A 25,066-nucleotide genomic window follows, 5' to 3' on the forward strand; every position below is an offset into this window, starting at 1 on the left:
CTTTCCATGATATCAAAAGGATATCAACACATAATTCAACTATAAGAAATCTAGTCTATAAACTGTACTATGCTAAAAGTCCTGCTTTACTACTAGCAAAGTTAAATAACATCCTTCTACATGGTACAGCAAAAGACCTACTTGAAGAAATTCACTATATCCAGAAAAAATATTTTGGAAGTGAAAGCCATTTAGAGAATGAAATAGCTTTAAACCAATTAAGCAACAAGTCTACACATGGCAACATTTTGCAAAACACATACAAAAAAGAAATACTAAAATTTAAAAGTACATCAGCTGAAGTACCAAACCGTGCATGTGTATGTTGCCGTAGAACTTTTTATAAAAGTAACACAAAAACTGTAGACCTATCATACACAATAGAAGACAATGAAGATTCTAAATGGTTTGAACTAGCTCTCTACCTTGTAGCAGAAAACAAATAGGAAATAACTGAGCCCTTAATACTTTGCAGTTACTGCACTACAAAACTTGACAACAACCAAACTCCTTCACGTGCTATCACAAATAATTTGGAATTATACCCAGTACCAAAACCCCTAAATCAGCTTAATTTATATGAGAGCATCATAATTCATACAGTACACCCATTTCAAGCAATGATACACCTTAAACCAAAAACAGCAAAATTACCTCCCTCTGAATTGGTAAAAGGCATTCGTGGAAAAGTAGTTTATTTACCATTAGATCTAAAAGAAAATATGCATACTCTAGGAGTGCAACGTCCAATGCAGCAATCATTAATTATCTTAGTAAATGGAGTACCTACAAAAGACAAAAAAATATGGCAACAGTTGGTAGATTTACATAAAGTTAGACAAGCCTTGCAATATCGTAAAGAGAATAATGAATATTACAAAGAAATTAATATTAAAGAAAACTTGAAAGATACAACTGAAATAATTCAAGAAACACAAGAAGCTGGTCAATTTGAGCTACTAGATCCTGCTACAATATCAAATACTTTAGACCATTATACAATTCATCCTTTGCACTGTAATGACACCGTAGAAGATGTACTGGAAACTTACCAAATGCGTCAAACAAAAGGATCGCCAATCAGCATATGGGAAAAAAATATAGAAGCACATGCTTTTCCTCTACTCTTTCCTACTGGCAAAGGAGGAAGGTATGATGATAGACCTATTCAAATATCAGCTTCAGAATACTGATCATTACGGATGTATTCTGAAGATACCAGATTTAGACAAAATGTGGAATACATATTCCACCTACTCTTTGAAAGTGAACTAGCAACTTTATGTTACGGAGTTGCACACATATTAAAATCAGGATCACACTTTTAAAATATGACAGCTACACAATTATTAGAAAAAAATGCAACAAAGAGGTTTTACAATCAAATATTACAAATCTATTAGCAAATATGCGTGGTACTAAAGAGTACTGGTTTCGACGTCATGGAGATGCACGTTGTATGATCAGAAACCTTGGCCCACCCACTTGGTTTGTTACATTAAGTTGTGCAGAATATGCATGGGAAGATTTACATGATTTCCTACACATATCAAATAAAAACAAAACAAACATAGATATACTAACACCTGGAGAACTGTGTTCTTTGGATCCTGTCAATGTTTCAAGATATTTTTACCATCGCTTCATTGCTATGCTACATTTTATTTGTAATAAAACTGTTCCTCCCCTTGGAGAAGTGCAGCACTTCTTTTGGAGAAAAGAATAAAAAGCCAGAGGAGCACCACATATCCAAATGCTTTTATGGATTAAAGATGCTCCTAAATTTGGTCAAGACAGTGATGCCACTGTTTTACAGTTTATTGAAAAATATGTCACTTGTGAAATTCCATCAGAAGCCACAAATAGTGATCTTCATGCACAAATTTTACAATTTCAAAGACACAAATGTGGAAAATATTGTTGTCGCAAATACAAAAACAAACGGAAATACTACACCAAATGCCGGTTTGGTTTCCATAGACCAGTTACAAATACAGGTCAAGTGAACAACCTCATGTCTTCAGTTAGACATAGTGTTAAAGGTAAGTCACCTAAAATACATATTACATGAAAAGAAAAGAAGAAAAAAAATATATGAATGATTATAATGCAATCATTGCCCACTTATGGAATGCAAACATAGTTGTGCAGTACATTACAGACAATTCTACTGCAGTTGCACGATATGTCACAGCATACTTAACTAAAGAAGAAAAGACAGAGCTCCAAGACCTCTGGAATGACCTGTCATCAGATAAAACAGAGTCTCAGAAATTATACAGCTTGGGTATAAAAATGCTCACCCATAGAGAATGTGGATCATATGAAGCAGCGGATTGTTTAACTGGTACTGCATTCTATGGTAAATCTGAAAATATAGTATGGCTAAGTCTTGGTCCAGCTAAATCTAGAAAAAGAGTTCTAAAATCATATGAAGATATAGAAACAATAGGCAAACATGATCTCAACAGCCAAGACATTAAAAAAAAAACATTTATTGGGCACATACTACCCCAACAGAAGTAATACTTTGGAAAACATGTGTCTATACTACATAGCCCAAAACTACACATACAAAAATAATATGAAACCTGATGAAAAAAAAGGTAAATATAGAGTGACAAACTGTGAAGGCAGCTTAGTTAAACTCACTAAACCAAATTTAATTAATCATATCAAATTGTCATTAAAGACTCCTCAACATAAAGAAAAATATTACATGTCCCTGCTACAACTCTTCAAACCATGGAGAAAAGAAGAACAATTACTAGCTAACTATGACTCATATGAGGATGCTTTCAAAGCAAATGAAAGCACTATAACTGATGTAAACTTTATACAGTACAAAACAATGTTGCACAATGAACAGCAACACGAAGAAGAACTCCAAGCCCAACTAGATAAGGACACTCCTGACAGTAGTCAACCTTCTGTAACAGGAAGCCAAGAACCACTGGGAGAACCACTAATAATAAATGAGGAAGAATTAGCTTTGATAGAAGTAGAAAACACCATGTGTCAGTATGAAGATAAAGAAGACTTAACTATACTACAATCAAAACTAAACAATGAGCAAAGTAGCATTTTTCAAGAAGTAACAAAACAAATTGCACATGGTGTAAAACATGAAAATAAACAATGTTCCTGCCATAATTATAAACGTATACTACTGTACGTCAGTGGTGAAGCTGGTTCTGGCAAAACATTCCTAATCAAAATCATTAGTAAGTTCCTTCAACAATTGACAAACACCAAACTGTCAGCTGTTGTCACTGTCCCCACAGGTTTAGCTGCCTACAACATAGGTGGTGTTACATTACACCGATTACTACTATTATCAGTAGAACACCAGAACAAAATAGACTATTACAAACTTTCCGCAGAAGCTGCAATGGAATTACGCAGAGTATTGAAACAAATGAAAATGCTACTAATAGATGAAGTGAGCATGGTCTCCAACCTGATGTTAGCTTTGATTCACCTCAGACTACAAGAAGTACACAAAACAGACTATGAAGAGCTCTTTGCAGGAAAACATATTATTGTTTATGGAGGTCTGTTTCAATTAACACCAGTAAAATGTGAGCCTATTTTTAAAACATTAGGACACAAACTCTGCCGTAAAACTGTTGGCAGCATTGGAAATGTCAACCTTTGGCAACATTTCCAATACAGAGAATTAACAGAAAACATGCGGCAATCTGCAGATCTCACTAATGCCAACATTTTAAAAAGTATCAGAGTTGGTATACTTTCTAAAGAAGCAGAAGCAATATTGAAAACCCGGCACATTAATGCACTTTATGGCGATAATGCATGTGCTACAGATGTTATGCAACAATTAGCCCACAAAAATGTCAATTGTATGGCCTTAATGCCAACTCTTGCAAGCTGTTTCAAATTCAATGAAATCATGCTAAGTAAATAAATGCAACCAATCATGGAAATTAGCGCCACAGACAAACTAGATGTACATGGTATGACAGTACCCATGTGTGACCAAGCCACAACAAGACTAAATAGTTTAGAAAAATCTATCTCAAACACAGCAGGCTTATAAAAGATATTAAAAGTATCCTTAAATAGCAGAGTAATGCTTAAACGTAACCTTGACGTGGACCAAGGACTAGTTAATGGAGCACTGGGTACAGTTGTTGGCTTTCAAACATACCCACGCGATAACAAAATTCAGTTTGTCAATATACTCTTTGACAAACTTTCAGAAGTCAAAAGGATAGGACGCTCAACAGCTAGATTCATTCTCTTCAAAGATATGTATGTACGCAGAGAACAATTTACTCTAACTCTTGCATACGCAGTCCCGATTCATAAATCACAAGGTCTTACCCTAGACAAAGCAATGATAGATATTGGTAACACAATCTTTAAAGAAGGCATGAGCTATGTAGCACTATCACGCTTACGTACACTTGACGGTCTATTTCTAATCAACTTTGCTGCAAGTAAAATAAACGCTGATATTCTTTGCATTTTAGAATACAATAGACTTTGCTCACTATACACCCCCCACCTAAACACATATTCTGTTCCACAAAAAGTAAAACGTTATAAAAGAAAAATAAATCAAACAGAAATGCAACAGGATGTCATTGCAAATCCTCCAAAGAGAGTAAAAGAAACTAAAACTTCATCAACTACCACATGCAAAAAAGAATCAATTAGGGAAAGTAAACCAGGTACTTCTTTAAAGAAGGAAGACAAACTCCAAAAAAAGCAGTTAGATACAGAACTACCTGGACCATTTAAATTCTCAAATATAGTTGGTGTAAGTTGCTACGCAAATGTAGCAATGAATATTCTATTTCAATTACCACCAATTGTTGACAACATTTACTTACACAGTACAGACCCATTGTGTTTGCAAATGTTAGCACTTCACAGAAATGCAGCAAACAATCCTGACAACATGTATAGTGTTTATGGCATAAGACAACAATTGGACTACTGTGCTGGAATGGTGAAATTCACTATAAACTCACAGGAAGATCCACAAGAATTTCTAATGTACTAACTACAAGTACTGGAAAACAATAACATATCTATAAATGAAATCATTCAGATTTCATACACGTGGAAACATACATGCACTCTCTGCAACAATGTGACACAAGAAGAAATCCCCAATGAACGCTTCATATATATATCAATACCAAATTGTGAATCCATTCCATTTCAGCGACTTGTACAAAATGCAAACTATGGTAGATTATGCTCTATCTGATATTCAGATAATCGCTCCACGTTAGTAATACAAACACATAGTAAATACATAATACTAATGCTTCTACGTTACAATGCAGATGGTACCAAAAACAACTGCAAGCAGACTGGATTCACACATGGTCAAATATCACTTGGTAAGAAAACCTTCACAACAATAGGTATAATCTACCACGCAGGAGCCACAACCAATTCAGGGCACTACACTGCATATATAAAAAAGAAATGTGGATGGTTTGAATGTAATGATAGTACCATTACGCTAAAGCAGAGATTACCACGAAATCTTAAAAACGCTTATTTGATGTTCTTAAAACCAAAATTTGATAACTAAACTGTATTTAAACCCTAAGTAAACTTGTGTTAAAAAAATATAAACTGTTAGAGAATACTCCAAAAGCTATCTAACAGCTCAAAGATTCTACAACAACTAATCAGATAAATGAATACCACTAAATTAGACCAAAAAATACACAGTTAGAATACGCCAATTGGTATCTAACTGTCCCAAGATTTAACAATGTCCAAATAGATAAATCAATACCACTAAAATATATCAAAAAAACAGACAGTTATAATACGCCAATTGGTATCTAACTGCTCCAAAATTTTACAATATCAAAACAAATAAATAATATGTTACTGCTCCAAAAAAATGCAACAAGCCAAAGTATAAAGCATTAGCCAGAAACAACAAGTGAACACTGAAAACAAACAAACAAATCAACTGTAGCTTAACAGAAAAAGGTTTTTTTTTAATCCAACATGGATTTTTTTTCTCCCACAGACCCGATGATTTTAGCAACAAATACAGAAACTCAGCAAATTGCACAGTACTCTGATTTGTAATCTACTAAATATGAGGGTCCAAAAAAAAAAGTATATTGATTATACAATGTAATAAGTCATTACAAAATACTAATACTAACATGCTATTTTCTTTTATCACAGAAATTAACAAGAAATGCATGTACTCCGGTTAATAGACCAAACAGTAAGTATACAATAATAAGGAGAACCAAAGCAGCATATCACATCCATAGTATCTAATACCTTTGTTCCTTATACATTTGTTTTTCACCCGAAGTTATAAGCAAATATGAATGTGATATGCTGCGGTGGTTGTTGCCAGGGCATAGAGTCTTGGGTGCATGGCCAAATGGCCAAATGGCCATGCACCCAAGACTCTATGCCCTGGCAACAACCACCGCAGCATATCACATCCATAGAGTCAAACATTTCAACTATGGTCTATGGAAACTTTTAATGTCTGCGGACATTATGAGTGTTCTTAGAACACTTTCAACTTGCCAGCGAACAATACAGACAGCGTTTTCAGGACACCCCCTACGAACATTTCAGAACAACGCGATAGTTCTTAGAACACTTTCAACTTGACAACGAACAATACGGACAGTGTCCTCAGAACAAACCCATTTCGTTTATTTGAGAACATTTCAGGACACCATGAGTGTTCTAAGAACACATTCAACTTGCCATCGAACAATACGAACAGCATCTTCAGGACACCCCCTACGAACATTTCAGAACAGCGTGAGAGTTCTTAGAACACATTCAACTTGACAAAGAGCAATACGGACAGCATCCTCAGGACACCCCCATTTTGTTTATTTGCGAACATTTCAGGACACCGCAAGTGTTCTTAGAACACATTCAACTTGCCAGCGAACAATACGGACTATGCCTTCAGGACACCCCTACGAACATTCCAGGACACCGGGAGTGTTCTTAGAAACGTCTTCAGAACACCCCCATTTTGTTTATTTGCAAACATTTCAGGACACTGCGAGTGTTCTTAGAATACATTCAACTTGACAGAGAACAAAACGGACAGCGTCCTCAGGACACCCCCATTTTGTTCATTTGCGAACATTTCAGGACACCGCGAGTGTTCTTAGAAGCGTCTTCAGAACACCACCATTCAGATAATCGCTCCACGTTAGTAATACAAACACATAGTAAATACGTAATACTAATGCTTCTACGTTACAATGCAGATGGTACCAAAAACAACTGCAAGCTGACTGGATTCACACATGGTCAAATATCACTTGGTAAGAAAACCTTCACAACAATAGGTATAATCTACCACGCAGGAGCCACAACCAATTCAGGGAACTACACTGCATACATAAAAAAGAAATGTGGATGGTTTGAATTTAATGATAGTACCATTACTCTAAAGCAGAGATTACCAGCAAATCTTACAAATGCTTATTTGATGTTCTTAAAACCAAAATTTGATAAATAAACTGTATTTAAACCTTTAAGTAAATTTGTGTTACAAAAATATAAACTGTTAGAATACTCCAAAAGCTATCTAACTGCTCAAAGATTCTACAACAACTAATCAGATAAATGAATACCACTAAATTAGGCCAAAAAATACACAGTTAGAATACGCCAATTGGTACACCGCGAGTGTTCTTAGAAACGTCTTCAGAACACCCCCATTTTGTTTATTTGCGAACATTTCAGGACACCGAGAGTGTTCTTATAACACGTTCAACTTGACAGAGAACAATACGGACAGCGTCCTGAGGACACCCCCTACGAACATTCCCCGGACACCGCGAGTGTTCTTAGAAGCGTCTTAAGAACACCACCATCTTGTTTATTTGCGAATATTTCAGGACACCGTGAGTGTTCTTAGAACACATTGAACTTGACAGAGAACAATACGGACAGCGTCCTCAGGACACCCCCATTTTGTTTATTTGCGAACATTTCAGGACACTGCGAGTGTTCTTAGAACAGTTTCAGTTTGCTTGCGAACAAAACGGAAACATATTGAGTCCTCAGAACACCCCCCATTCAGTTTATTTAGAACATTTCAGAACACCCGTGATGTCCGTAGACAAATCGAACACCAAAAGAACATCTAGCACATAAAAAAGCACAACTTTCATCCTATCTCATACACTCCCACCCTCCCCAAACACTCCTACACACCAACACACTCTACTAAATACAAATTTTGAACAAAGTTTCACCGCGCTGTCCGCGGACGACCGCAAATCCAAGATGGCGGGCGCTACAGAAAATCTGACGCGCTTCACGCTCCACGCTGTCCAATCAGCGAACACGTTGCATGTCCGCGAACATCAAGCAAGCCGATTGGCCCATCAGGACCCTGTCCGCGGAGCGAACAGGGAAGTGTGTCAGCGGAACGAACACAGATATCACTATTTTTTTTTTACCTACTTTTTGGTCATTTTAAAAAAAAACTACTGGACGGATTTTCACCAAATTTGCAAAAGCACGCTTTCGGGACCAAGCTGCTGCCCCTGGTCCAAATTTGGTGAAAATCCGTCCAGCGGTTTGGGTTGTAGACGCGAGCACAATTTTGTTCCCATTCAGTCTATGGGGAAAAAAAAAGTGTGGGGACCCCCCTATAACTTTTCCCCCCCAGGACGAATCCTCACCAATCTTTGCCAAAAAAAATCAGAGTGACCCAAATACTTTTTTTGCAAAGTTTGGTGAGGATTCGTCCAGGGAGAGCGAAGTTATAAGCCGCCCAAAAAGTGCTCTTCCTATGGAAACAGCAACTTAACCATAACTACATGGCCACTACATATAGATGTGCCTAGTAACAATAATAATCATTCTTAATATAATCCAGAGGCGTTGGTAGTGAAATTGGGTTTCGCATCAAGAGTGCTACGGATGGTCATTTCATTGGTCATATTCAGCTGTTTTGGGGGGAAAGTGTGCAGACTAACACAAGCAGCCATGTGAGGGCCATTGCCAAAGCAACACATGTATGCTGTGAATGTCCAAGTAATAGTGCTGAGTAATCAAATCCTAAATATCTCTATCTTCATTCATCATTTAAGAAGTAAAATGTAATTTTGCTCCTCTGTGCATAATATTAGTAGTGTAAGGTGTTTCAACTGTTGGCTAGTTATAAGTTATTTTATATATAATAGGCATTTAAATATAAATGATAGAGCACTAAAGAAGGAGTTCATACCAAGCACTGAAGGCAGCACAGATTATTTTTTAAGTGAGTGCTTAATCCTGCACTATACCATTGTTCCTGTTAGGAAGCTCAAAAGATAATTATATAATCGAAAAAGAAAACACTGCAAAGTATGTCAGTAACGCCTACATGCTTCTTTACTCAAGGAGTGCATTTTGGTTAAGAATTAAAATTGTTATTTTCTACAACTGTTTAAATTATTTATATTATAATCAAATGTAAAATTAAAAAAGATCACTGACAGAGAGATTTGAAACCTGCTACCAAGCATGCTCCCTTTATTTCAAAGTTTAGTATCCAATCAATTACACTATCAATGCTTTGATTGGGAAGCATGTATGTAAACAGATCAGTACATCAGTAAGTCCTGGGCTCCAGCCTGAGAATTTCATTGATTGCCTACACTGCAGGATGAAGATATTGTGGCGTGTTGTGTACTAATACATCCTGGCATTACAGCAATATTTTTTGTGTCAAGTGATACACTCTGGAGGCAGTAGAGAGGTTAAATACATTTTATTTTAGTTGGATCAAAAACTGGGTCAAAGAAGTAAGTATGTGGGAGATGCCAAGGTAGCGTATCGGTATAAAGGGTACATATCATGACAGCTGGTATTACAGATGTCGATGACAAGTTCTGTACTTTAATCCAAGCCAGAAAAAATAGGAGAGTTTATTTTTATGTTGCCCCAACATATGAGAATGGGACTATTATTGCTTTAAAAAAAGGAATATCAGGGGTTAATTACTTATAAGCAAATGCCTGTCTCTTGGGTGGACAAGGAAGATGGGCAATGTGGCAAAGTGGGTTTTCCCATTATGTTGCACTTTTAACAGCATGTGCTATTATTACCCAATTTAATGGCATGGCATTGGGGCATCTTTAAAGGATGAAAAGCAGATTCCTTTACACTATATCAGAACATTTAAATGCAAATCTGAGCCTCTGTGAAGTCCTTAACTATCGGAGCTATCTGACTTTTGTGGGAGGACCGGCCGTGCTGGCCATCCTCCATTAACATGGATATCCGCTAAGCTGCTTTCAACTGAAGCTCGGTTCCAGTGATATATAGGTTGAAAATCATCAATCATGGGTGGTGCAGTATGGATGCGCGCATCAGCCAACCACTCGCTGATGGCCTAGAAATGTGACATGAGCAATGTTCAGAGAGGGATATTTATGTGAGCCTTCTCTGCCGGATCACTGAGCCGGCCTTGAGTGAGAAGCTGATTATTGGCAAAACATCTACCCTTTAAAGGTCAGACTGCCTTCCTTCTTCACTGGCAGTCCCATCTCCACCTCATTAGAAGTCTGAATGTGAATAGCATCAGGGCTTCTAATGTAGAGATCCCAGATATGTCAGAGCATCGCTGTCAGGCACGCGTATGTTTCCGCCATGCTTGAAACCTTGCGAGAGGGCGGATGGATATTCCCATCTTGCATGTTCTCCCAATAAGTGAGTGGATAAGGAATGATTTCAACCTTTACATTTCCAATCTGTCCAGATTGTCACTAATAAATCCTGCAGAATGGATGGCAGCCTGGTAATGTCAGACATGTAAATGGAGATTCATAATAAGCAGAGTGTGGTAAAGCTCCTCTTTCGCCCTCATTATCAATAGGCTTTTCTCTCCTGGCAGGAAGGAATGATGCATTCCTGATTTATCTGACAATGGTGCATTTTGTAAAGATGCATTAACATGGATCCAGTACAAGGGGGATATAATGTTCTTGTCAATTTAACAGAGGCAACTGGCTACTTCTGGATATTTGCACTACAAAGTGAAAAGACATTTTTTTTATAGTTTACAGGAACGGGTTAACAGTTTTGTATGGTTGAATGGTTGAGTTGACTAATATGCCTGTGTGCCACTCAGAAATTAATCAAGTGCATATGTATAGTATAAGGAGGTTCTCGGCTGCAGATACCTAACTGTGACTGATATTCACTTAGTCAGACCAAGAGATACAATAAAGATACAGAGTAGTTAGCTACAATTCTGCTCCAGTATTAAATGAACTCAATTCAAAATGTATATACAAAAAAGGATTTATTATTAAAAAGCTTCGGTGTCTAGGTACATAAATACAGTCCTGAGTCATCCTAGAGTAAACTAAACCTTCCTAAGCCAACATCATCCAAAGGGTGGCACGTGCTAATGTTTCTCCCGTGACAGGACTTTGTCAAGGCAGTGCAAAAAATCAATACAATGTAAAGTCAATTAACCTGTCTAGAATAAGAGGCAGCTAGGTCCTATATTTCATTATCATACAGTATGCCCTTAGTTAGTTACAGTGCATTTGACATTCCATTGATGTTTAACCATCCTGACATTGTTACTTCACAATCCTAAAATACTAACAAGCAGGAGTTGATCTTATTTTGTCCCAAATTGTACATTATTCCATACATTACATTCTTAAATCATCATCATTATTGCACTCCGATTGGTGTTAACCATCCTCGTGTATTATTACAGAGTCACTTTAGAGTAGGCTATTGCCCATGTTCTAAAAAAAACCCTGTGAAGTGGGGGAAATGAGAAGAGAAAGATGAAAGAGATTAGGGGGTTATATGATAAGTCTATATGTACTGTAAGAATACTTCCTTTTTGGGTTTCATTCTTCGGGACTCATTACCAGTATTGACAAATTTTGCATGCAGACCCCTGGGTTGGAAAGGAAACTCAAAGCTGATGCGGGTCATAGCTCTATTTCAAAGATTTCATGGGCGCACAATCAGAGGGTGCCATAATATACGAACTTCACCATGCCTTTTCCCCACCTTTCGCTCAGGTACTGATTCCAGCAAATTAATCAGCCATCATTCAATCATAGGGCCATAGCTGTCTTGGCTCAGTCACCTTTGTTCTATGAGGCAGGCAGATGCCGTAACAATGCGCGTCTCATTCATTCCAGCTTCCCGGTTATCGCAGCAAAATACTGGAACACCATGCCCCGAGAGTTAAGAGTAGGCCCATCTCTCTGGTCCTTTCATAGAAGCCTCAAAACTTGGCTCTTCATCCAAGACTCCCAATAAACCACTGCCTTCCTGCACTGACCTACCATTTTGACCACTGTTAACCTATGCATGCATTGATTGTATTGTTCGAATTGTTGAACCTATGAATGTAACTCCTGTAATTTGACTAAGAAAGTAATGCAACCAACTTCTTCCATATTAATGTTCAGATGCCTGAGCCAATGTAACAAATATCTTAAGTACAAGGAGCTAGATGCCTGAGGGTTAGGTGTGCTTTATAAACGTAAAATTAAATAAATAAATAAATACATAAATGAAGTAAGGCCAACGTACTGCGTTCTGAGCTTACAGAGGGAGATTTCCTGGAGTGCATTAGGCTGTTCTACGCTGTAATAATGCACAAAAAGGGATGCCAGCAGGAGGAGTCTCACACAGTGTGACTGTTTGACTGCATTTATGATGCACACTAATACCATTTGTGCACTGCAACCCTGCATGACTTAAGACCCTGTAGGGGCACACTCAGAATTTTTGTCTGAAAAGCAGGTAGAAGAGAAGTCAAATAGACTGGGGCATGCAGAGGTGTGGCTTGGCAATTTTATTCTCACAATGTGGGCGAGAGACAACAATGAGATTCCCAGGCATGATTTGTTTCATCAAGGCACTTCTCTCTGAGAAGACATTTTATTCCCTGTAACAACCATTTTAGCTCACTGAAGATGAAGCTAAAACATAAGAAAATGCATTCACTTTTTCAAAGAGAAATCGTTTGGATTTACATGGTACCTAATGCATGCTCCTTTTAAACCTGCTCCAGTTTAACAACGTTAGCAATTAAAATGCTTAACGTATGAAGACAACTTTTTTATTTAAATACCTTAACATAAACTGCATTTAATTTACCAACTCCAGACACACGCGGAGCACTGCCATCTCCTACAAGGACCGCTATTTTCCTAATCAGGATTATATATGATTAGAATATCAGCAGCAATTTATGGAGACAAACGTAAGCGGGATGAATAAGTCTGCTATTCACAAGACAACCTTGGAAACCACCAGAAGGAAGGATTCTACCATGCTCATACTAGAGTTGATTAACATGAATACCTTGATGTAGCTGTATTTCGGGCAACTGCCTAAAATGCAACATGGCATTTTGATTGCAAAACCAGGTGTATACATGTAGTAATTTGTAAGGGAAAAGTACTATGCTTTCGAGGATGGATGTATAAACACAATAATTGAATGAAACTAGACCACCCAATGGTGTCTTTATCATAAATTGTGAATTAACTGTTTATGAAGATGACAAATCATCAATGATGTATATAGCAGGCGTTCCTGTTTATAATTCGGATTCGATTTTGTAATGCCTTGATAAAGCCCTGCAAAGGGAGAAACATGTCCATGTGCAACCACTGGGTTAATGTTGGCTGAAAGATAGGTTTCTAATAAGGCCTAATACTCCAGGGCTGAAGTCCAGTACCTAATGCTCCTAGATTGGCTATTATTAAACCTATTTTTAAAGAAATACCTAACTTCTTTTGAGTTTCTATAACCGTGGCGCAGTATATCACCTAACTACTTTGTATTAATTTACTAACTCAGTTTGCCTATTTACTTTACTCCCTATTAATGCAGAATGTTTTCCTTCACTATGTTGTTACTATGACTATGTGCTAATAGCCAAATTGACCTAGTGGGAGGGGATCGTTATTTTTTGGGATAATGACCCTTCCTCAACATATGGCCATTGGCTGCACATCGGGTCATAATTTGGTGTGGGTCACTATCCTGTGATGACCCCTCCATCAATCTATAAGTTCATATTAACAGATGTAGATTGTCATTGAACTCCTCTGAGCAATTCAGCAATAACTACTGCTATTGGCTGCAATTGAACATTCCATCTTCTGAAGGAGGCAGGGAAACAACAATGCAATTTCCAGTCAAGATTTCATACAACAAGATACTTTCTCTCTTGGAGGACATTTTTCTTTAGCTGCACATTGATATTTAACACACAAACGAAAACACTAAAACATTGGAAAATGTTTCCACTTCCTTATAGAAAAAATGTGTATTTTTTACACACACTTAATGCATGCTCATGTGAAACTTGTTCCAGTTCCACCAAGTTGCAATTAAAATGCTTAACCTATGAAGACAACCATGTAATTTAAATACTACAAAAAATGCATCTGATTAACCAATTGATTTTTTATATTTACTTTACTCACTCTTAATGAAACATGTTTTACTTCACCATATAAACTCCCAAAAATATATTGCTGTTACCCCCATGTGCTAATAGCCTTATAAATCTCGGTAGATGTCATTATGGGACTTGGTGGCAGGTCATTATCCGCTCATAATGACCACATCCTCAGTCTACAAGGCTATAATATAGCCTAGAAACCATAAGGTGTCTTTTAATCAGAAACCGGAAGGTAACATTCAATCATGGAGAAATCTGATTCTATATGCTATCCATATTTCTAGATGGGTGCATTTGTTCTCCATGTGTTTCCAATCATGCCAATTCCCTTTTTGCTAACTTTGTTTAATAATTCAGCAATATACCCTGAGCTGGGCGGCCATTACCATATGAGGAAATGCACTGACACAGTAATGACCCCGCCAACAAGGGGTCTATTGCTTAATTGCTATTAGTACCCCGGCTCGTTGGACCGGAGTACTAGTAGTGTCTTTTTTTCAGTTGTGAAACGGTTCTGGCATTAAGCAACTGAAAACAATACAAATAATAAACTGGCCACCTTGGAACAGCGAGAAGGGATTATATGTAGTCCCTTCTCTCTTTCCATGGCAGTCATTCAAAAGCAAATAAAAAAGTAAACAAAGAGGATGGCCACGTGGGACATGTATTCCCTTCTCCCTTTCCATGGCGGCCATTCGCGGAAAGGGAAGAAGCGCTAACAGGGTGCTGGAGCTCCGAGAAGGAGAATTTGTGGGATTCCCGGCCTGGTAATGCCCACAAAAGAGCCAATCTGTGTTCACAGGTAAGTGGGAAATATAGCAGGAGGGTATAATTAAAGCACAATCATATCTGGTAGGAATGTGTTCATTCGAGTGGAAGTGAAATGCATGTTTTACTGCTGTGGTGAGCCAAGGATACTGAGCATGTTCTAGGCGGAAATGTCAATCAATTGACTGTGGTAATTGTCACATACAGATCCCGCCACCTCTAATCTCTCCCCAAAGCAAACCAGGTTTTTCCAGTGGATCTGCCTTGGGCAGGCAGAACTGCTAATGATCCGCTCCTGCTGTTTGAGTCATCTGTGACCCCTGGCCCAGGTCTTGCATTATCGTTGTCCAGCTTCACTTGTGTTGATCAGCACTTATTCAATGTATGCTTTCAGCTCCTTAGTGTGCACAGCACTTCCTCCTTCTACACCACCCCCAGCACTTACCTGATGATGTTGACGTACACATACTCCTTGGTTGTTCACAGGGTTCCTGTGTATGCCCCCACGTGTCTCTCTTACCTGATCTCAGTGTGACAAGGCTGAGAGGATGGGTTGTACACCGTCTGCTTTCCACTTGTGACACCACACAGAGGGCAACACATAAATCAACAATACATAAAATAAATAAATAGATGCCATACATTGACAAGTATCCTTTTGGTGTGAGCCAATTGAGACATGATGGTGGGGTGCAGCTATAGCAACACCTCTATGGCTGCTGTGCAGTGCTATTCTCGGGGGAACGAGGTGTAGAAATGACTTGATGCACCTTGGATGTTGCAGTATCATCTTCTCCTAATTGTTATGAACCGATGCGAAGGCAGAACACATGGTTTTGCTATTGACAAAAAGGTGCCCAATGTTAAATTCGCCTTTGCAACACAAATCCTGAAATGTAATATTGTGTTATTTATATAGTACCCTTACTAAAGTTATTTACATGAAACTTTCACTTTAATATACAGTTATTCTTAACCAAATGCAATTGGAATGCACTAAACAGCTGTATATGTGTTGGCTTCTCTGTTGTCATCCTTGTCCTACTACACTTGAACTGTGTACATATCGGATATACCTTTGTTTGTTTATTTTGAAAACTGTGTTGCAGTTGCTGCACATCCTCTGGTGTACCCGCTGCATGAAGGGATGTGTGTGGCCATAATTCCTTAGACAAGGTATTCATGTGTTTGTGATGTTTACTGGGTGTTATGCATGTTGTGTGGTGGCCACTAACAAGGTGCTCTCTCTGCAATTGTTATCTTTAAAATTGGTAATGTTTGTGTCTTTGGTCTCCTGTATGAGGGGGTGATGTGCATGCTTTGGTTCTACAACGCAGACATTTCACTGATCATAGCGTTTGTTTTTGTATTATCTGGCACACTAAAACACAGGCCGAGCTCTCTGAGTTATCATTAATATTATTATTATTATTATTGTTATCATTATTTTATGGTATTCTTTGAGGAAACACCTAGCTTCGAGAAGCAACAGAGCACTTTACAGAGGTATAAAACCATACAGATATACAACCGATCATGTCACAGAGGAATACAACAGTACAGATGCATAACAGAGCACTTTTCAGAGGCAACAACAGAACAGATATACAGTGGGGGGTAAGATACAGAGGGGCAGAGGGGAGGTTTACAGCTGTACAGGGAAGCAGTGAGGAGGGGACTGGATAGCATGTAGCTAGTCAGATACTACAGGGGGTGACGTAATTAACTAGGTTTTGAGGAGGAGAGACTTCTTGACGAGGTGGGTCTTGAGTTCTTTTCTGAATTGTTGAAGTGTGGGGGGCGAGTCTGATGCTGACAGGGAGGAGGTTCCATAGCCTTGGGGTATAGGCAGAGAAGCTTTGTTTTTTGGCCCTGTCCTTTTTACAGCAGTGGATTTCAAGTCTGCACATGTCCTGGCTTCTGGTGGTGCGCTGTCCGCCAGAGATGCTGAGTTCCTCGGCATGGTAGCTGAGTGACTTGAGGGTGATTGCCTTATAGATGATGCACTAGGACTTTAAGGTTATTCGTATGTGCAGTGGGAGCCCGTGAAGGTTGATGAGGGCCGGGGTGATGTGGTCGCATCTGCGCAGACCCTTGATGAGGCATGCAGTTACATGTAGGACGCTTCTCAGGGGCAGACGGGACGGTGATGGGAAGCCAGATGGTATAGGACCAGTGCTTGAACCTGAAAGTTTGGAAGATTGCATGCCATGTCATAGAATGTTGATTGGTTCTAGTATTTTGAAGGAGAGTCAGGATTCTTTTAATGGCACAGAGTATTATCCCTTCCCCTTAAGTCCGCCCACGTGTGTCTTCATACAGGCTTCAGTAGCCTTATACTCTGGCAACCATTCGTTTAGACTGAAATCAGTTTGGCCGCAAGCTTGGAGATGTTTGTTGGGTTTGTTGGCATGATTGATGCTCTTTCACATGAATGGTGGTATGGACGAGTCAATGGTAAAAGGAGAAGGATAAGGGGGGAGAAACACACTATGGAACAGTATCCTTGGTGATTGGAGGAGAGAGTCACATGATCATAACATGGAGTTATGGGAATTGGAATGAAAAGAGGTCAGCGATATTTGAATCTTTTTCTGATGCACTTCTTACTGCTGAGAAGGAACAGGTGGGAATTGTGTGGGCGGGGACAGTACAGTACGTCAGTCTTGTGTGCCTGTCATTCAATGCAGTTATCAGCCCTAAATTCATCAACACACCGCCTTGAAGCAATTGGGTTTCCAGTATGTGCTAGAGAGAACATACTCACAGTATATGAATTCTCTTAAGATATTATTGATGTCAGTGTCTTTTTTTATATCTACCAATGGAAGTTCCATGAACAAATGTCTCTTCAGTAAGACCTTTGTGTTGGACTATATTGCAAGTATACTCTGTACACTAAGCAGTAAAAAGTCACATGGACGCTGAGAAACATGCCTTGAGGCTCCCTGTGGCCATGCCATTGTGCCCCTCAAGCAGCATTGCTAGGCAAGTGTCAGCTCTGGTGACACTGCGCCTGCTCCTGCGGTGCCCTGTTGGATCTTGCCCATGCAGTAGGCTGGAGGTGTTCAGATAATGGAGCACTCGCGCCGGGGAGACCATTAGGAGTGTTAATATATTTTTTAATGAATGCCCGCCGACTGTCAGCAAAAGGAAAATGCTCTCCACATTATCTGTGTTTTCTCTTATCAATTCACTCATTCCGGCAGAACCAGCACGGGTCCCCACGCTCCCTGCGGTATGTTCGACCTTTACTCCTCCGCAAAACCCCTGCCTGCCATTCACTCAGAGAGTCAGAGAGCACAACGCCTGCATAAAGAAAAAAAAAGACTATGTATAGTATTCAACAGTGGACCGATCAAGGAAAAAATGCCATTCAAATGTTTTGCCTCTATAGCAACCCACAAGGAAAATTTGCCTAGAGATCAAACATTGAGCCCTCATCCACTGGTCCCAAGCTGTGGGCCAGGAACATCCAGTGCGCATTGGGCACGGTATTTTAATGCTGAGAAGATTGACGGCTCGTCGGGCACGCTGCGGCTCCCTTTGACACTTCCCTGGCAGATGGTGGGGTATCAGAAAGTATCCAACCGAAACAGTGTTGAGCAGATGCTTTCTGATCCCTCACATTCTGAGTTATTGTCACATGCCCAAGGAGGTATGCAGGGAAACCTCACATGTGTGGTAACAGTGTATGCCGTGAAAATAAATGTGAAGATTGTGTATGGACCTTCTCTATCACTTCACACCTCATTTTTGAAGAAGTGGAGGAGGAGTTTCACTGTTGTAACACATATGTCATGGGGGGCCCTGAGTCTCTGGTCCCCACGTGGTGAGGATGCTCCGTCAGGTAGACCCATTGTCTTGGGTGCCGTGCATAGCGGCAATAACCATGCAAGGTTTATAGTGATAATTTTGAAAACAATAATGTCGAAAGTCATTATTTCGAAAAAAAAAATGTCTAAAAAAAAATGTCGAATTTTTTTTTCAATACGTTTTTTTTTTCAAAATGGGGGGGTTCCCCCCCAATCCCCCTTTTTTAATTTTTTTTTTGTTTTACCCATTTTTTTTACTCCCGGACACCAAAATAAATATATAATTTAAAAAATCGGAATTCGACAATTTTTTTTCGACTTTTTTTTTTTCGACATTTTTGTCATTCGACATTTTTTTTCGAAATTATGACTGGCCACCACCATGCAACACCCCTGGTATTCTCCAACTGCTGAGTGGAAGCCCGCTCGGCACCTTTATAAACTTGGGTCATATGCTCAGGCATGTGACCCCGAACATGCTACTCGGCACGAGCCCTGTGGCTCGTTGTCGATTTCACAACAACATAGAGATACAATATGTGGATTTAGCTCATACTAGCAGTCAAATATGCACATAGGTTCCACCCCCGGAATGCAAATCTCCCATTTGCGTTCAAAATATGCTCATGCTTGCATCCAGTATGAGGTGTACCTTTTGGAATGCTGCGGAGATAGGCAGGCGTCCGAGGCAGTAACAGTTGGGCTATTTCCTAAGGCATACCTCGTTATCAGTCTTGAAGGGTGAGTTTTTGAAGGGCAGAGATGTACATGTATGTATGTAATATGTAGGAGTGACTGAACACAGTGAGGGGTACCAAAAAAAGCAAGGGGGTGCAGCTGGGTTCTTTCCCTGAGAAATGTTCTAAAACAATAGGTTAAAATGGTGCATTTGACAGCACTTTCTTGTAAAAAGCCACACAGTTTGCAATCAATTCCGCATGGCAGTACATGAAAAAAATAGGGTGTACCAAATAGTAGATTTAAGCATTCGTCACAATACCGAAAAGTTGGACAAGTATACAGAACCAAATAGTTGCCTTTTGAATAAACAAAACAAAAGGTAAGCAAGGTGAAAATGGTGACAGATCCGGGAACTGTCAACTACACGCCAACCTATGTATATTTGGGAGAAGAATTGGGCCCTTTGGGCTACCGTAAGCTCATTGAAAAAAAAATCAGAAAAGCCAACCTACTGACTGCTCCAATATGAAAGATTGCACGGGCCCAGGCCGGGTTCGCATTTGCTGGTCTCATTCAGTTATACAAACAATGTTATTGCCCGGCGGTCCCCTATGGGCATGAGGCTCTGGCAAGCCGCGATTTCGCATGGTTGGATCAGCTGGAGGATCCTTTGTGGGGTAAACTACTAAGGCTAGAATTGGGTCTGACCTCTCTGCGGGGTATTGTACTAAGAAGTAGGGGCCATTTCTGTATAAAATCTCAAATGAATCCTATATGTGGGCCACTGAAGTGTGTCAGAGATAATTATGTCGAGGAAACCCTTTCCTTTGGGAAATTTCACACTTCTCTGATTGAAGATCTTTTTGCACAGATTGGGGAGTCTGCTAACTTTGAGAAGGCATGGTCCTATGGCAAGAAAAAACAAGTCTTTGAGAAAAAACTCAATAGATGGGACTGGCATTAAAACGACGTGCATTTAACTAGTTTAAAATACATGCTATGAAACCGTCTCTAGGGTAGTCCGTGAATACAGGAAAACGCAGACCTACCTATTGCTATGCCCTGCTCCAGAGGTCAGATGTTTCTTACTACCGTTGCGCGTAAACAAACTGCCACTTTTAGTGGTCTGCGGTGCCCAACTATGCCTGGAAGCCAACACCGACAATGCCACATTTGCGGGATGCGACAAAAGTTTGGTACTGTGAAACATGTACTTACTGAGTGTGTGAAGCTGGGCTCCATGTACATGTGCTATTTCAATGAATGAATACAATTTGTAATGCACATATCCAAAGAACTAAGCAAACAATGCATCTGGGCGCAATTGATAGAAGAATATGATACAGTCAGCAGAGCGAACATACATTACTGAAAGAGATATGTTTTAACATCTTTCTAAAGATCTCAAGAGATAACATTTTTCGTAGATCAAGTGGTAGATCATTCCAGATTTGCGGAGCCATACATGAAAAGTAACTGTTCTCATAGGAAACTAATCGGGAGAATGGAACCACCAGAAGACACCCTCCTGATGACCTTAATGTTCGACTGAGGTTATAGGGGACCATTTTTTCTGAAAGAAAGGCTGGTGCCAGGCTGTGAATACACTTGAAGACCAAGCACAGCATCTTAAACAAGACTCGTTGTTGCACCGGGAGCCAATGAATGCTCCTGAGGTAATGGGATACAGATGCCTTCTTAGACAGAGATCAAATAAGTCTCACTTCAGAATTTCGAGCAATCGGCAGGCGCTGCATTTGGAATGCAAGCAGGAGATAATTACAATAGCCTAGCCTCGAATTTATAAGTTCTCCAATCACTGAAACATGATCATTATCCACAATGAGAGACATTAGAGGATTCAACAGTTTAAGTAGCAAGTAAACGGTGTTGATGGTTTGATTCACCTGGCCATTGCAATTCATGTTTGACTGTCAAATGCTGCCAAGGTTCTTTACTTCCTCTAAGAACTTTGTTGGAGAATTGAAAAAAAGATGGACAGGGAGCAGGCATGCTATGTTCTAATCTATTCTTGGAACCAAACACAATAATTTCTGTTGTGGACGTGTTCAGTTGAAGCTTGTTCTCCAACATCCAGGTTTTTAATTTTCTCCGCACATGATGAAAGACGGGCTGTTGAGTCCACAGATCTCTTAAGCCGCACATAAAGCTGAGCATCATCGCACATGAGACACCGCGATCCAAATTCAGAAAAGATATCCATAGGTGGGCGAATGTACACATTAAATCGTAATGGGGAAAGAGAAGAGACCTGAGGAACTCCACCGTGCACTGATAATGTGGCAGACACAAAAGAACCCAATTTGACCTTTTGATGTTGATATGTCAAGAAAGAGGAGAACCATTTTAAAAGACACTGGCCCTCATTACGACCCTGGCGGAATTCGGAAAACGATGGCGGAAATGCAATACCGCCATCGAATAGCGCTCGGTGCGACTATGACCCATCACCGCAAAGTACGAAGCCATTAGCGACACCGTAGTGAACGCCAACGCTAACTGCACCAAGCACGCGCGCGCGCGCCATGCCAAACCGCAAACACCACCATGGCGCAAGGGTACGCCAATTCCGACCCTAGCGGACATGTACCTAACGCCATCAAGCATGGCGGAATGTACCATTCCGCCATGGTGAGAAGTACGGCATCGCGAATCAACCGTAAACGGCCCCACTGAGTGCCTGTACACCGCTCCCTGCCCACAAAGTACAACTCCCCGTAGGTGCAATGAAGTCACAATGCAACCAGTGAAATGTACAAGTCACCCATGCATGCCAACGAACAAAAGAAACACAACAGGGGCCAATGGGAGCTGCAGGGCACAGATGGCACGAATACAGAAGCCATCCCAATGGACATGACCACAGTCCCCCACCAAGAAACGCACGCAAACACAGGCACCTGTGACCAGCAATATTCCGAGAATCACATCATTCCACCAGTCCACCTGGCTGACCGGCATCTGTTACACAAAACCCAATCCCCCGCCCCTGAGCATGACAACATTCAAACTGTCATATTGGCAGCCCCCATCCCTGACCTCACGGGCTTCGTAGGCAAACGCGCCCAGTACAGTACCACGCAACTAAACTCCGAAGCTGGAACCCAATGCAGATCTCCTCACAATACATCGCCCCCCAAATAGGCATATGCCACATCACTTGCAAAGAAAAACGCTACACGGGCCAAATCAGAATAGAAATTTAATGCACATCAAAATCAGCAAGCCCATACAGCCATCAGGCCATGAACTCCAAAACACTTTTCACCATTGTGGGCTGCATCCGCAAGAAATGACCAGCCACTACTTGTGTGACGCCCTGTTCCCTCATGGTACACAGAGCCACATTCACGTACAAAAAGGCAACATGGAAGCGCACAGAACCGCAGGGCCGTCCCAATGGGGAGGCACTAGTCCAGCTGAAAGGCCGAAATGTTGCTCCGAGCCACCAGTACTGCGTAAGGGCATGTGGGCCATTGGCGATCGTCCCATAAGATCGTATTGCTGCTCCACTGATTAACACGAAGCAGCAGGTGTCGGGAGTAAAACCCATCTGCAGGAGTGGCATACAGATGGCAGTGGCAAAAGGGGAGGAGATACCTGTCAACCAAAAGAAAAGAAAAAGAACAGAATGGCCATCAGAACTACATTCGAACAACTCACTTCAATGATCACACTAAATCCACAGCCATATGCATGCTAGCCCACTCCAAAGGATCATCACCACCCCAAAACCACTTGCGACTCATAACCATCTATATCGAGGTGCAAACACCATCACAAACGAGTGTACCTGTGCATGCGTCTGTCAAAACAGAATCCATCAGATGGGAATGTTAATGTGCATGGACACACGTGTCTGAGGGCGCGTCGAGACAGGGAGGGCTCAACAAGGCCAGATAGACGATGGTCCCACTATGGCAGCCCTGCATCACATAGCGTAGGGGAGGCGGATAGATCCCAAGAAGCCCTGTACATGGCAAACTCTGTATCAAATCACCTACCCATGCATCCATTCATCATTCCCTCATCCCGGGATTAAAACGCCTGAATATTTACTCACATAACATTAGAAATATCCATTGAGTCTGTGCGTTATGCAGCCTGCAAAATCCACAGTGCCCCAGCCCGTAATTCCAGTGTAGTGAAGTAACATGTATTTGGGAACGTCCGGCCTCATCGCCCACGTCGCAATTGCGCATCCCAAACTATTCATATCAATCATTGCATCCTCGCCATGGCCCCTGTCTCAAGGACATTGAACAATAGTACGTTATATTTGCAGTCAGACCTGTGGGCATTTCCTCGCCGCTAGCTGAAAACCGAAAGCGCCGCCCTTCGAATTCCTCATTTGCAACATCACGTCGAAGAGGCATCTGTGGCCGTTTGAAATCACTAATTATTCCATCGAGTGCGGCTGTGTGTGAAAATGGCAACTGCCTTCACCCACAAATGGGACGCCCCGCCCGTCGTTGCAACTCGGTACAGTGATGCATGAGGGCCCACCGTTACTCGAGTACTACGTTCCACTGACCCTTCACAAGTCTGTTCGCGACTGCACAGATAGTATGTGAAACAATGGGACCACAGCAGAATGAACATATCAACCAATCTTACACGGCCATCGGGTACAAATACATGATTGCAATAGCAAGATGCCATTCCCCGAATTGCAGCGTTGTGCGCGGGACGTGCTCGGCCAAAGGGGAGAGCAGTTTGCACAGGTGGAATTAATCACCACAGGTGGAGGCCATACAGCCTGAAAACACATAAATTGCACAGCCAGTCTCCTCCCACAACCACACCGAAATGCTACCGGCAGGACTCGCGATGTTGGCCCTGGGGGACCTGATAGCACTGCAAGTACTCCAACTCCAAGAAGAAGACGAACACCAACTACAACCGGCCGCACGGAGGAGACGCAGGAGGAGGAGGAGGCCAAGGCAGGGCCAGCAAGGGCCGCCAGCACAGCCACTACCACCACGCAGGCAGCCCGCAATCCCACGCCTCCGAGCACATCCGTTCAACCTCACTGATGAGCAGATCCACACCCTCTACCGTCTGGACCGGGACACCATAGCCGCCATTGTGGACATGACACAGGCTGACCTTGTCAGCATGATAGATAGCCCAACCGCCATCCCACCCCTACTGAAGGTGGTGTCTGTACTCCACTTCCTGGCCACAGGCACCTACCAGCACACAGTCGGACAGTTGCATGGCATTTCTCAGCCACTGTTCTCACGGACACTATTTCAAGTGCTCGATGCCCTCCTGCAGCACGCAGACGACTACATCTCTCTACCACGCTCGGAGCAGGAAATTACCAACA

The 25,066-nt window shown here is 40.9% G+C and overlaps 1 protein-coding gene across 6 annotated transcripts in view; it reads left to right on the forward strand.

Moving 5' to 3' along the window:
• Positions 1–25,066, forward strand: part of LRFN2 (leucine rich repeat and fibronectin type III domain containing 2) — a 2,062,896-nt gene that overhangs the window by 1,765,316 nt on the left and 272,514 nt on the right. The window lies entirely within an intron of this gene.

Source organism: Ambystoma mexicanum, chromosome 4q, assembly GCF_040938575.1.
Source record: "Ambystoma mexicanum isolate Mex_15411 chromosome 4q, UKY_AmexF1_1, whole genome shotgun sequence".
NCBI lineage: Eukaryota > Metazoa > Chordata > Amphibia > Caudata > Ambystomatidae > Ambystoma > Ambystoma mexicanum.